The sequence below is a fragment of the Danio aesculapii genome, chromosome 1 (genome assembly GCF_903798145.1).
Source record: "Danio aesculapii chromosome 1, fDanAes4.1, whole genome shotgun sequence".
Lineage (NCBI taxonomy): Eukaryota > Metazoa > Chordata > Actinopteri > Cypriniformes > Danionidae > Danio > Danio aesculapii.
Genome location: NC_079435.1, coordinates 41,731,097 through 41,744,885, shown reverse-complemented (window position 1 = coordinate 41,744,885; position 13,789 = coordinate 41,731,097). Strand labels below are relative to the sequence as shown.

At 34.4% G+C, this 13,789-nt stretch overlaps 1 pseudogene; it reads right to left on the bottom strand.

The window, feature by feature from the left end:
• The window catches only part of LOC130221156 (receptor-type tyrosine-protein phosphatase delta-like), a 105,394-nt pseudogene that overhangs the window by 49,112 nt on the left and 42,493 nt on the right, over window positions 1–13,789 (bottom strand).

The window sequence follows — 13,789 nt, the reverse complement described above, 5'->3', positions numbered from 1 at the left end:
AATTATTTTTACAGTTCAGTTTTAGTGATCTTCATGTTTAAAATTGTGTTCCCTTCGTAGTGCACTTTGAAATCATTTATACCATTTTGAACGCAGATGTGGCTCATGACAAAAGCTATAGGGGACCTATTATTTAAAAGCGGAATTTACGTAACGTCTCCAAAGCTTGTGAAAACAAGAATATAGCATACCTTAATGGTTTTAATTTATAGTAGGTTATTTATTAAGAAATGTATATGTGCTGTACATGACATGGGCCTGTTGGTTAGAACATTTATGCAGTGGTTTAAATGTCAAATTGTAAAAGTAGACTTAAAAAAAAAAAAAGATAAAATAAATCCTACTTAATAATAATAATATTAATAATAATAATAATAATAATAATAATAATAATAATAATAATAATAATAATAATAATAATAATAATTAAAAATACTACTACTAATAATAAAACATAATAATAATAATAATAATAATAACAATAATAATAATAATAATAATTATTATTATTATTATTATTATTATTATTATTATTATTATTATTATTAATATTATTATTATTATTAAGTAGGATTTTTTTCATTTCTTAATAAATACCCTATTGTAAATTGGGCCTACAACCAATAATGATTTATATGATTTAAATATGAGATTAGAATACGTGTTGGCTTAGTGATTTAATATGGAATATTCTCAATTATATTTGTAAAGGACACATATATATGTCCTATATGTGTCGTTTACATATATTTCAATTAATATGGTTTTGGGAAACGCTCGTCACTACATCGTTCTTTTCCCAAATGATACATCGTACTATGATAGTTCAGCCGCCAGTTATGTCGTTGTTTGGAAAACACACCCCTGACTGTTTTTCGACAAATCTTGCGTGAATGTTCCTTTAAAAGTTCCAAAGACCGCAAACCTGATTTAACCCTTTTTCACAATCAGACTGTGACTTTATGTGCATTAAAAGTGCATTACAGTTAATACTGCACGAAAGACGACGTGAATTAACTCTTGCAAATGAGGAAAGTGCAGATAAGCAGTGTGATTGACGTAGTCTCACTAATCCACATGGCCAAAGGATGATGTCACATTAATCTGCTCTATAACCCACTGACCAGCAGCTCTAAACTAACGGCAAGTGTAACTAACAGATCAGGTTCAGCTCAGGTTCAAGCGGAACAATGGAGTGAGAGCGTGGGTGAATGTTCGTGTCATCAACTCAGATGATGTGCAAATCTCTTCATCTTCACTTGACAAGCTTTGATCCACACCGGCGCAGACAACACTTCCACAAGAAAGCCCGTACGTGCAGCTACTCTTCCATTCTTACGAAAAAAAGACCACATGGTTTATTTTTTTGAATAATTATAAAATATTAAAATCACTGTATTTATAATAATTAATATATAATACAGTGCTTTAAATAACTGAGTAAACCCCATTTTGAAAATGAATACTTTTATCCATTTCTCAGTGATTATAGGTAATATACTTTGGTGAACAAAACAGGTATATTAAGTGAAGTTTCATAAACTAATTTCGAGAGGAGCACGTAATATGATTGAGCACGTCTGGCCACTCATCTGTAATCAGTAATAATCCAAACAGAGTGATCCTAGTTTACTATAAATGGATCATTTTCTCCCTACTGCTCTATCTTCGTTTGGAAGAATCGCCCCTTCAACCCCATCTCCTCCTTTTCCTCCCTTTTCTAAAGGGGGAGCTCTCGAGACCTACCTGATCTCGGATCACCTGATATGCTTATCGACCGGGCGGGAGCCCTGGGCTCAAATATCTCTAAGCTCAGGGTTCTCTCCCGGGACAGCAAATATATATTTTTAAAATAATATTTTAGTCAGCAAACATCTTTAGGAATAAAAAAATAATACATTTAAATTCATGTGAAACATTGGGGGGAAAATTACAAACTACAAAATTTTTACATTTTCTAAATTTTTTCTCATTTTTCATACATTTTCTCTTGAATTTTGTTATTTTTTTCCCTTTTTACATTTTTTTTCACTATTATATAAATTTGGGTGTACTAATTTTGGACTGTTATCATAAATTATTTTGTATTATTTAATGTATATGCACAAATATAATATTAATAAATATTATAATATAATATTATAAAGCTTCCTATACAAAATATGAATCTAAATGAGAGATTTGTGAGGGGTGTACTCATATACAGTATGTTGAGCAGTGTATATAATTTAAAATAATTATTAATATATAGCTGCAAGCCGTAATTAACCGAGTCCAAGCACATTAAGGCACTGAAATACATATGTAAAAATTTATATTTTAAATAATTTGCAATCATGTAACCAATTAAATTAGTGAGAAAATGAGCTATTTTTAACTGACCTAAAGATACAGTTGTTTTGTTTTAGTTAGGGTTATGATAAGGGTTATAACTCCACCTACTGTATGACCATACATCCATCAAAGTTTGCATGCTTGTTTAGAATCATATGGTTTGTTTTTTTGTATTATTTTTTATTGTGAACTTGTACACTGTAAAAAATTCTTGCTGGCTTATTTTTTTTTACACTAAACATATTAAAACAAGTTAAAGTGACATGAAAACATATGTTACATTTCTTTACCACATATCGTTTTTACAGTGTATGTAGGGATAAGTCTGTTCCCGGAAAATCCTAAATAATGCAATACACTCTCAGAAATAAAGGTACAGGAGCTGTCACTGGGGCAGTACCTTTTCAAAAAGTACATATTTGTACCTGAAGGGTCCATAATGGTACCTCAAAGGTACTTTTATGGTATATTTGGGTACTAATATGCACCATTTAAGTACCACAGTAGACTATTTGGGTACAAATTTGTATCTTTTAAAAAGGTACTGCCCCAGTGACAGCTTGTGTACCTTTATTTCTGAGAGTGTATGGTAATTGCTAAACATAAGTACCCTTAAACATTTTTTTTTGTTGTTTACATGAATATAGTACATCTATTTAATAAATAATATGATTTTTTTTCTGCATTTCAATTCTCAATACTTCTGTCAATATGGAAATTGCTAAACATACTGCAAGTACCCTTAAAAATACTTTTGTTTTACATGAGTATACATCAGTTTAATAATTAATATGCAATCATTTGTTATGCATTTTAATTCTTTTTTTTTTTCAACTGAAACACTCTAGTTTTCCACTTTTCTTCTACCAGAGAGTAACAGAATGCATGCACAATTATCTTCTCAAATGTTTCTCAAGGTCATCAAATGAAAGGATAGCAATTCGCGTATTAAACGCTGACGTCATTTCTTTAGTCAGCGAAGGCCACGGTTAGTCTTGTAAACATTCATCTGGACATTTGGTGTAGCGAAAGAAACAAATGCTGGATAGTTTTATAATCCATCCAACTGGTTTAGCATTATGAAATTGCTTTGCATGTTCAGAAACCTGCTTTTTTTAATTACATACAACTCTGTAAGCTGCGTTAAAGTGTGCATTTATCCTTTGCGATGGTGAGGAAAGAACATTTCGCATGAAGAGCCAGCAATTATTGAAAAGTTCAGAGGATTCTGCCTTTTTTTCTGTGTATTTGATGTCTGTGTACTCACATTGCATATGCGCCAGCTGGAGCGCGCTCAGTAGAATCAGTAGTACCGGCTGGTAGGCGCTTCTGTGGATCATGTGACCTCTGGCCATCCTCTCATTGGCTTGTCTGTATTTGTGGATCACCAAGCTGTAAGTGCACTCATAACCTAAAGTGCAGACGCGAACAAGGCAAACATATCTGTCAGTCACATGTGTGTGTGGTGCAGCACATGACACGAATCAATGGCATTAATCAATTAGTGCTCTGCGTGTAAGACTTTCTCTGAAGATCAGGTAACAAATTACTGAGTGGTCAATCAATTCTTGAACATATCATTTAACATAGAGCCTTCACAGACAGAGAGAGAGACATCTTGTTTGCGTTAAAGAAATAGTTCTCCCCAAAAATGATGAAACCATTTCATCATTTACACAACCTATTAACAGTGTTGCAAAGTGAATGATATATGAACTTCAAATATAAGCACCAAACTATTTTCTAAGTCTTCAAAAGCAATACAACAGAGAAAGAACACTGTAAACTTTTAACAAGAGTTGTGCATTATATATTTTTATACTGATCCTGCTTTATTGTACCTTAGTAACTCCATACAGTAAATAAATAAAAATATTGCACACATTCATTGGGAAAAAAGCATATCTGATGTAGGCATGGGATGATAGCCGTTTACCATGGTTTTACCAAGGTTTACCATGGTTTGATAAAGTCAAGGTTTTAAACAGGGTATACACAGGAATTAGAGAGTGAAATTCAACACCTTTTAAGACCATTTTTTAAGACCCTTGTCATGCATTTTAAGACCTCTTCGCCACTTTAGGTTTCGCTATTTAGAATTTTTCACAAAACGAACTCATCCTAGGCCATTTGTTCGATTTACTGTCCGATTGCTCATTTATTGGTTTGCTGGAAGTTAGAACTGAATTTAGAAATAGTTTTGAAACTTTTTTTTGGAACTTTGAATTTTTGCGCTTAACAAATGAAATTTAATATGTAGGCTAATGAATGTCTTCAGTGAAGTGTGTACAACACTGTTTCCTTATCCACGAAAGAGAGAAAGAGAAAGTAAAGAGGCTGAATGGAGGAGGCTCATTCTTTTTCCTCATGCTGCAGATGCTCTGTTTAACTGTTTTCTCGCTAGTGAAGCATTCAATTTTTCCACTTACAAAGTCCGCCATGTAAATAGCAAATGCGCCATGGTGAGACGTAACTGACTCTTAAAGAGAATAGGAGATGAGACTCTGATTGGTTTATTCTCAAAACACACCCATAATTCATTAAGACAATAAGAGCAAGTGCCGTGGCGCAGAGCATGTTTTTCTGTCCTTAAAATAGCAAAAGTGAATTCAGACATGCCCTTAATGCTTTTGCACCCCGTGCTTTAGACTTTGTGCCTAGATCGTTAAAATAGAGCCCATTGTGTTTCTCGACACACCTGGGTTCTTGATTCACCTGGGAACCTTTCTAAAAGAAAATGACGTACATCCGAATAATGAATTATTTAATAAAGATTACGGCTCAAATAACGATTTATACTGGTTCAATTAAGTCAAGCTAGGCACATTCTCCTATAAATTAATTAATTAATTAATTTTTTTAATAGATTGGGTGGCAAATGTTGTACGCACATTTCCACCTGTTTTGTGTGTATGCTATGTTTATAAATGACAGCCTCTTTTCTTAGACACATTTCAAACTAATGGTCAGATACAAACAGAAATAATTCCATACTCTCTGTATTCATGTAAACATGTCTGGTTCTTTTCAAATTTTTCCTAACCACCCAACCCCCGGCTACGTATATATTATATATATAATGTTATTTATATTAGCACAAAAAATTTTTACGTCATTTCACACACTTTAAAGATGTCAGATGAGTTAGCAAAAAAGTTTTTTTTGTTTTGATAGGGGGTTGATAGTTTAAAAAAACGAAAATCTTGCTGAAGAAACGAGCATCTGCCCTATTTATAATAAATGAGGAAAGAAATCTAACTTGAAGTTATACATAGTGCAGACTCTGTAAGAATTTATGTCAAAAAACAGCATGAAATATATGATAATACATAAAGTCTCCTTAAGGCCACTCATTCTCTCTCCAGTGGGCCAGAAAACTTTAGCGTAAACTCAACAATTATAAAATCTAACCCATAAATGTATAATGTCTCTTACTTTTGAAATATAAGAAAGAGAACAAGAGAGAGAGAGAGAGAGAGAGAGAGAGAGAGAGAGAGAGAGAGAGAGAGAGAGAGAGAGAGAGAGTTGGGTGGGCAGCTGAACAGCACTAAGTAAAAGTTGCATTAAATATGGATGCTGTGCATGGGAGATTGCCACAGATGGGGGGCGTGTTGGGATTCGCTATGGTAACTCTGCCCCCACGAGCACCACGCTTGTCACATCGCATCACATCATTAGGAGAGAGAGAGTGCTTGCAGACCCCCTCATCCGTGCTGCCTCCCCCATCTCCTATCCATATTTAATTCCTCTACTGCACTTTTACACAGCTGTGAGAGAAAAGACCACACGTGTCACTTCCTGCAGGGAATCATCATGATGTAGGAAACGGGGAGCGAAGGAAGGAAACGGTGACACATACAAACCCCAAATGTGTGTGTGTGTTTCCACATGTCAAGATTCTGCTGCGGAAGAAATGGGTCAATCTGATCTCTGACTCATGTAAAACTGAAGCGCTTCAAACCCCTAAACCTATACAGACACACACACACACACCATCTGCCTCATTTGGAAAACACTCCACAGCAGCTTAACGCAATCCCTAATACACATTATTATCAGGAAAATACGTAGATGAGCACAAGGCATACGCAAACGCACAAATACACAGAGAACATCCGTAAAGATGAGTATGAGATCACTGGTGAAAATGCTTGTGTAGTCGATTTTTCAAACTCATTTTATGTTACAATGCCTGAATTTGACAAAATCTAAAATAAATTGTAATATAAAATAAGTACAAGATGATTTTTTTATGTATTATTGCTTTATTTTATAATTATTAATATTAAAAATGTTTGTTGTCTGTTCCCTTTCTGCCCATTGGTCAACGGAAAGCTCATAAAGTTGTGCTATACACATAAAACCGTCATTGTCGTTAATGCATTTTTATTTTTACTTCTTTGTCAGCACGCACTCAAGCTGGAATAACCTCCAAAAGTTTGATGATCCATGTTGGCTGGAAAGATTTGAAAAGAGCATCTTCTGCTTCAGTGGAAGCCAGAAAACCTGACCTTTTCGACAAAGACATTAAAAGAACAGTTCACCCAAAAAAAGATGAAAATTTGCTGCTAAAATTTACTCCCCTTTAGGCCATCCTAGAAATAAGTGCCTTTTCCTTGGGTAGAACTTTAACAAGATTTTTATCTTCAAGCGTGGTCCTTGGTAATTCCTATAATTCAACGGCTTCTGTCATATGATGGCAAAACAAAATTGTTACTTGTAAGCTTGTAGCTTCTGAAGAAATAATAATGTTTTTAGCAATGTTTGTAATAATGTTCAAATCTGCGCACAGACTGATTGTTTTGCTTCCGGATTGTCAGAAGCCACAGGTATAAATTTTGTTATGCCTGTATTTTTTATGACTCATTTCTTTTATGCTTCATAAAGTGACAATAGCTAAAGACCATGGATTTATCTAAAAATCTTCTTTGGTGTTTGTAGTGTCTTTAGTAACAAAAGTAAACATCTAAGCTAGCATCTTGGAGGAGTTAAGAGCAAATTCACATGGGGTTGCAATGTCTTAAAAACATAGCTCACATAAAAATGAAAATTCTGTTTCCATCTAAAGATGCTAATTAAATTTATGCGCAAAACAGGAATATCGCATAAAAGATGTGCGAATAAATCAGCATTTCCATCCAACAAGTCAAAGAGATCAAAATCATCACTTCCTGATTAACTGGTGCCAAATATCAATAGAATGGAATTTGTTGAGAGTAGGAGAAGCTGCGTGAATCTTTTCCTTATTTTATAAATTGCTTGTGCCTCTGAAGACTACGCCGACACGCAATGAACACTTAGGCTGCATCCAAAGCTGCATACTTCCAAACTAAATAGTACGCTAAAATCAGTATGCGAGCCAAGTAGTATGTCCAGATTAATAGAATTCAAAAATCAGTATGCGAGAAGTATACCCGGATGACCTACTACTTCTGGCGAGATTCTGAAGTGCGCATCCCATGCATGCTGCGCTATCCCATAATGCCCCGCGAGAGAATTCATGAATGGGAGTGAAGCGACGCAATTGATGCAGGTAGGTCACGTGACCATGACAAAATGGCGGATGTAGTACGTCCTAATTCCATTCATACTTCTCACATTCATACTGCATAGATTTTTTTTAAGTAGTATGTTTAAATTCAATTGCAGTATCTACCGAATAGTAGGCGGTTTCGGACGCAGCCTTAGTGGCGTCTGAAGGTGTGAGACGCGAAGCACAGATGCTTTTGACAGTTCTGGAGGTAATTAATAATATAATAATACTAATACTGAAACAGTTACAACGTTTTAGAATGACCAAAACAACATTTCAGATGTTTTACAATGTGCTCAGACTGCTGGTTTTTCCATTCACACACATTTTTATTATCATCAACAAAATCACATGACCTTTTTTATTGCACAAACTGGAATTTGTCCAGTAAAAGGCTTTCCATCGTAGTTTACGCTCATCTTTTCTTATAGAATAAAAAGTTTATCCTACTCAGTTACTGTATGCGCATATTTTTTTATGCACATTTTCAAAATTGATGGCCATCTTGGCTATTCCATCAACCGATTTTTTATGTGCATTTTGAATGTGCACATAAAAAATGGTGGATAGAAACATAGCTATTGTTGACTTGTTCTTTACTTAACCTGTTTGACTTTCTCCTGTTGAAAACTATTTTGAGGAAATCTGTAAACCTGTAACCATTGACTTCCATCCTATTAGTTCTTCCTATTTCGGAAGTTGATGATTTAAAATATCAACTGTCAATTGTCGATTTTGGCCAAACTTTCCCTTTAACTTTTGTGTGTCGTGATACAAACCACATAAAGTTTGCCAAAGAAAAAAATTGTCTTTTTATTGACATTTTAATATTCCACTAATATTTTATTTCATAAACCTATTTTATGCCAAAATAGATGGCAAATAGTAATAGACACTCAGGACCTTAAGGACAAAATTGTCCCACTGAAACCTATTACAACTAATTACATTGTTTATCCAATATTAGAATTATGTGAGTGTATTGAAATCAGATTTTGTTTCTGGTAAATGTTAGTGAAAGCAGAAAACTTTATTTTACATGTTTTACCTTTAAGAGCCCATATAATGCTCAGGGTTCAAATGTTCTTCTTAAAGAGCACCTATTTCACGCCTTTTTCAAGATTTAAGATAAGTCTTTTGTGTCTCCAGAATGTGTCTGTAAAGTTTCAGTTCAAAACACTCATCAGATTATTTATTATACCTTTCAGAAAAGTGGAACCTCTGCTCTGAACACAATGTAGCTGTTTTAATGGCTTGTGCCCTTAAAGCAAGTTCTTCCCGCCCACCGTTCCCACGTGTCTGTCAGAGTGTGCCTCAATCACTGCCTCGGCTGTTCAGATAAACAGCACAGTGACAGACATGAAGGAAGCAGTATTATTTTAACGTCCACAAACCGGGATGGAAGCGCCTTTTTTAAATTATTGTACTAACATACGGCTGTGGTGATAAAGACGGTAAAATCACTGTAATTCATTAACATGCACTGTTTTAAAAAAGGTTTAAACTCATTCTTGATCACATTTGATGATGATTGATGATCACAGAGAGCTGAACAGTTCTTTTAATCCCAGTTGCTTTGTGCACGTACTGTCTTGTTGATATGATTAAACACATTACTATATAGGCATGTTAATACCTGGCTGCCAATCAATGCAATCAATTTAGGCGAGGAAACCGCATTCCTACGTCACGTTGCAGTCTGCCTCAAAATGGGAGGGATTTAGATCCTATTTAACGTCAGGGAATTTTAAAAAAGACACTTATTGTCTTTATATCACCCCATTATGACTGTGGACACACACAGTTCTGTCCAAACAGCTTACAAAAGATGATTTTCCTCACAGGTGCCCTTTAAACAAACATAATTTTTTAAAAACTTTCAATCTGCTTATTTACAGGTTTAAATTAGACCGTTTGATCCCAGCTTTAATAGGAACAATGTGGATTTTATGCAAGTCTGTAAGCGTGCATGAACAATGTGCTTATGTGTGTGTGTGTGTGTGTGGATTATTTTCCTCTCCCCTGTGTTAGAGCCATACGCAACCCTGCCTAATCTGGAAAGAACAGAGATCATTATGATAACCTGATATTTCCTGCTTCAACTCCATTTGTGCCAAATGTCGATAGCTGAGCTTTGCGGCTACGTCTGTGTGCGTATAAGAGAGACAGACGAACATAACAGACTATGAAAGAAAGCCGACAGCGAGCATGTGTATATGTGTGTATTTGTGGAACAGCGAGATGAAGCTGCTGACTAAACAAATCTGCATCCTAATTACTTATTCAAAGATGCAACGAGTCAAATAATTGATATTTATCACTAAGGCCTCAATCAAGTTAACATGCGCCGACACAATTAGCCTGCAGCGAGGTGATGTTTAGTCATGATGAGAGGGCTAACAACACATCATACACGAGTGAAAACAACCCAGCGTGTCTGTGATGAGCTTTTAGACCCTTGCCGTCCGTCGTTAAAAGGATAATTCGCGCAGAAATTACACTTCCTTGGATATGTTTGCATAAGCTCTGCAATTCACCGGCATCATGTCGACAGGCGAAGTCATTAGAATTGAGATTACGAGAGTCTGATTATAAAGTTTATTTGAGACTATAGGTTATATATCCGACTATGTAAGATTAGAGTTTGAATTAATCCCTTTTTGTTGCATGATTTATCAACATTGCAGTGCAGATTGGCTTTTTCGGCATTATCCTGACCCTTGTGCAAGCATTCATTTCATCCTTTTGATTATCCCAGCAAAAATGTCACAAGACCTTCGCATCTCATAAAAATCAATCTACTGGCCTTCATAGACAACACAGGATTTTGAAGGTCTCGTTTTTTACAAGCTGTTCAACAATGGCTAAAAATAAATAAATAAACAAATAAATATTTTAAAAAGTGAGTAATGCATGAAATTACTTTTATTTCTTTTCCAAATGTCAGGAAGAAACTTGTACAGACTCAGATTTTATACTTCTCTCATGTAAGAACACATACGGTTGAAGTCAGAATTATTAGCCCTCCTGTTTATTTTCTCCCCAATTTCTGTTTAACGGAGAGCAGATTTTTTCAACACATTTTTACACATAATAGTTTTAATAACTCATTTCTAATAACTGATTTATTTTATCTTTACCCTGATGACAGTACATACTATTTTACTAGATATTTTTCAAGACACTTCTATACAGCTTAATGTGACATTTAAAGGCTTAACTAGGTTAATTAGGTTAACTAGGCAGGTTAGGGTATTAGGCAAGTTATTGTATAACGATGGTTTGTTCTGTAGACTATCAAAAAAATATATTGCTTGAAGGGGCTAATAATTTTGACCCTAAAATGCTTTTTAAAAATTGTAAATCCTGCTTTTATTCTATCCGAAATAAAACAAATAAGACTTTCTCCAGAAGAAAAAATATTCACATACTGTGAAAATGTCCTTGCTCTGTTAAACATCAATGAAAAAAACAAAGAAAATTCAAAGGGGGCTAATATATAGTTCTGACTTCAACTGTATCTATATATTTTTGTGAATATGCTTAAAGAGATAGTTACCCTAAAACTGATAATTGTCATCATGTACTCGTCCTTTACTTGGTCAAAACCTGTTTGACTTTCTTTTCTACTTTTGAACACAAAAAAAAGACTTTTTGAAGTAAGCTGTAACCATTTAATTCCATAGTATTTATTTTTTCCTACTATGGATGTCAATGGTTACACGTTTCCAACATTCTTTAAGATATCTTCTTTTGTGTTCAACAGAAAAAAGAAACTCAGTTTGAGAATGTGCACGTTCACTGTTTTATGTCATTGACGTCAAACCTGACATGACATCTAAATCTGAATAAAAATTGATGCTTTTACAGTGCTTTTTGTCATTTTAGAGCACTTTAAGAATGTGCATGAATACACATTTGCTGACATCTGGTCATAAGACATACAAAAACCAATGCTATTGAATGTCACTGATGTCAAACCTTATACACCATCCATCTTTGATGAGGCTTTTATGGTGCTTTTTGCCATTATGGAGCACTTTCATTATTCACCCAACAAAAAAAGCATGTCACAGAGTTTGGAATGATAAACCAAGTAAACTAATCCTTCAATGTCAACACACTTTTTTTAACTATGTCCCATTGTATTTCAGGTCAACAAGGGATCCATTCCAGATTAACATAAGCTTCAAATATTTATATGTATATTTTATATATATATATGTATATATATATATATATATATATATATATGTATGTGTGTGTATATGTGTGTGTGTGTATGTATGTACATATATGTACAGTTGAATTCAGAATTATTAGCCCCCCCTTTGAATTTTTTTTCTTTTTTAAAAATTTCCCAAATTATGTTTAACAGAGCAAGGACATTTTCACAGTATCTCTGATGATATTTTTTCTTCTAAAGAAAGTCTTATTTAATTTATTTTTACTTGAATAAAAGCAGCTTTTAATTTTTAAAAAATCATTTTATGTTCAATATGGACTACAGAACAAACCATAGTTATACAATGACTTGCCTAATTAAACTAACTTCCAGAATTAACCTAATTAACATAGTTATGTCTTTAAATTTATTTAAATTGATATTCTTAATCAAATATCTAGTTAAATATTATTATACTGTCATTATGGCAAAGATAAAATAAATCAGTTATTAGAAATTAATTATTTAAACTACTTTGTTTAGAAATAAAATCTTCGTTAAACAGAAATTGCGGGAAAATATACAGGGGGCTAATAATTCAGGAAAGCTAATAACTCTGACTTCAACTGTACAGTGTATATTATGGTACACAGAAGTCACAGTTTGATTTGTCCCTCAGTTTTGGCTGGGCTTGGGCACGGTAAGTATTTAATTTGAGTGCAAAGAACACCGGAGCACGAGCACACAACATCACTTTTAAGGGACTTTTCCATATGGATTTATTAATCACTTACAGTACATTTAAATGAATGGGAACTGTCTTAGTTTATCAAAAATGCAAACCCCTCGCTCTTCAGCTGCCACCTTAAGCAAACGGGCTTGGTTTAAGGCAACAATGAAATCATTTTAATAAAAAGGTAAGCACACAAGGGCAAACAAAAACATTGCAGTGGACAACAAAACCTTTAATGAAGGACAATGAGCGCCTTTACAAAGCAAAGCAGGTAAAGGAGCTCCTTAAAATTGAAAACACTAAATTAATGAAATGGCAACCGCAGAGTCCTGACCGAAACCCAATTGAAAATCTCTGGAAAAACCCTGGCAACAAAGATATGGCTAAGAACCCTCTGTAGTTATTGTACTGTGGTTGAGACTGGAAGAAGAGTGGAGCAAAATCAACCAGAGCAAGTGATGACCCAGATGTCCCATGTCACAGATGTGCTGAAGTTATTCAATATAAGGGATTGTACATTTTGTACTTATCACTCACTATCCTTCGGCTTAGCCCCTGATTTATCAGGGGTTGCCACAGCAGAATGAATCACCAATTACTCTGGCATGTTTTATGCAGTGGATGTCCTTCCAGCCACAACCAGGCACTGGAAAACGGTCATATACTCTCTCATTCACACACACACACACAATCATACACAGTCAATTTTACTCAATTCACCTATATAGCATGTCTTTGGACTGTGAGAGAAACCCAGAGAAAACTCATGTGAACTCTGGGAGGACATGCAAAATCCACACAGAAATGCTTCCTAGCCAAGCCGGGACTCAAACCAGCAAACTTCTTGCTATGAAGCGACAGTATATTTTAAAAAAATAATAATATTTACATGGTTGGTTTTGTAAAACACTGGTCTACTAGCACAACTAAATTTCCTTAATATTTATTTTAGTTTGAAATGTAAACACCATAGAAATACATATCTGACATTATGCGTATGTTTTTATTGGCCAGGCATCAGATG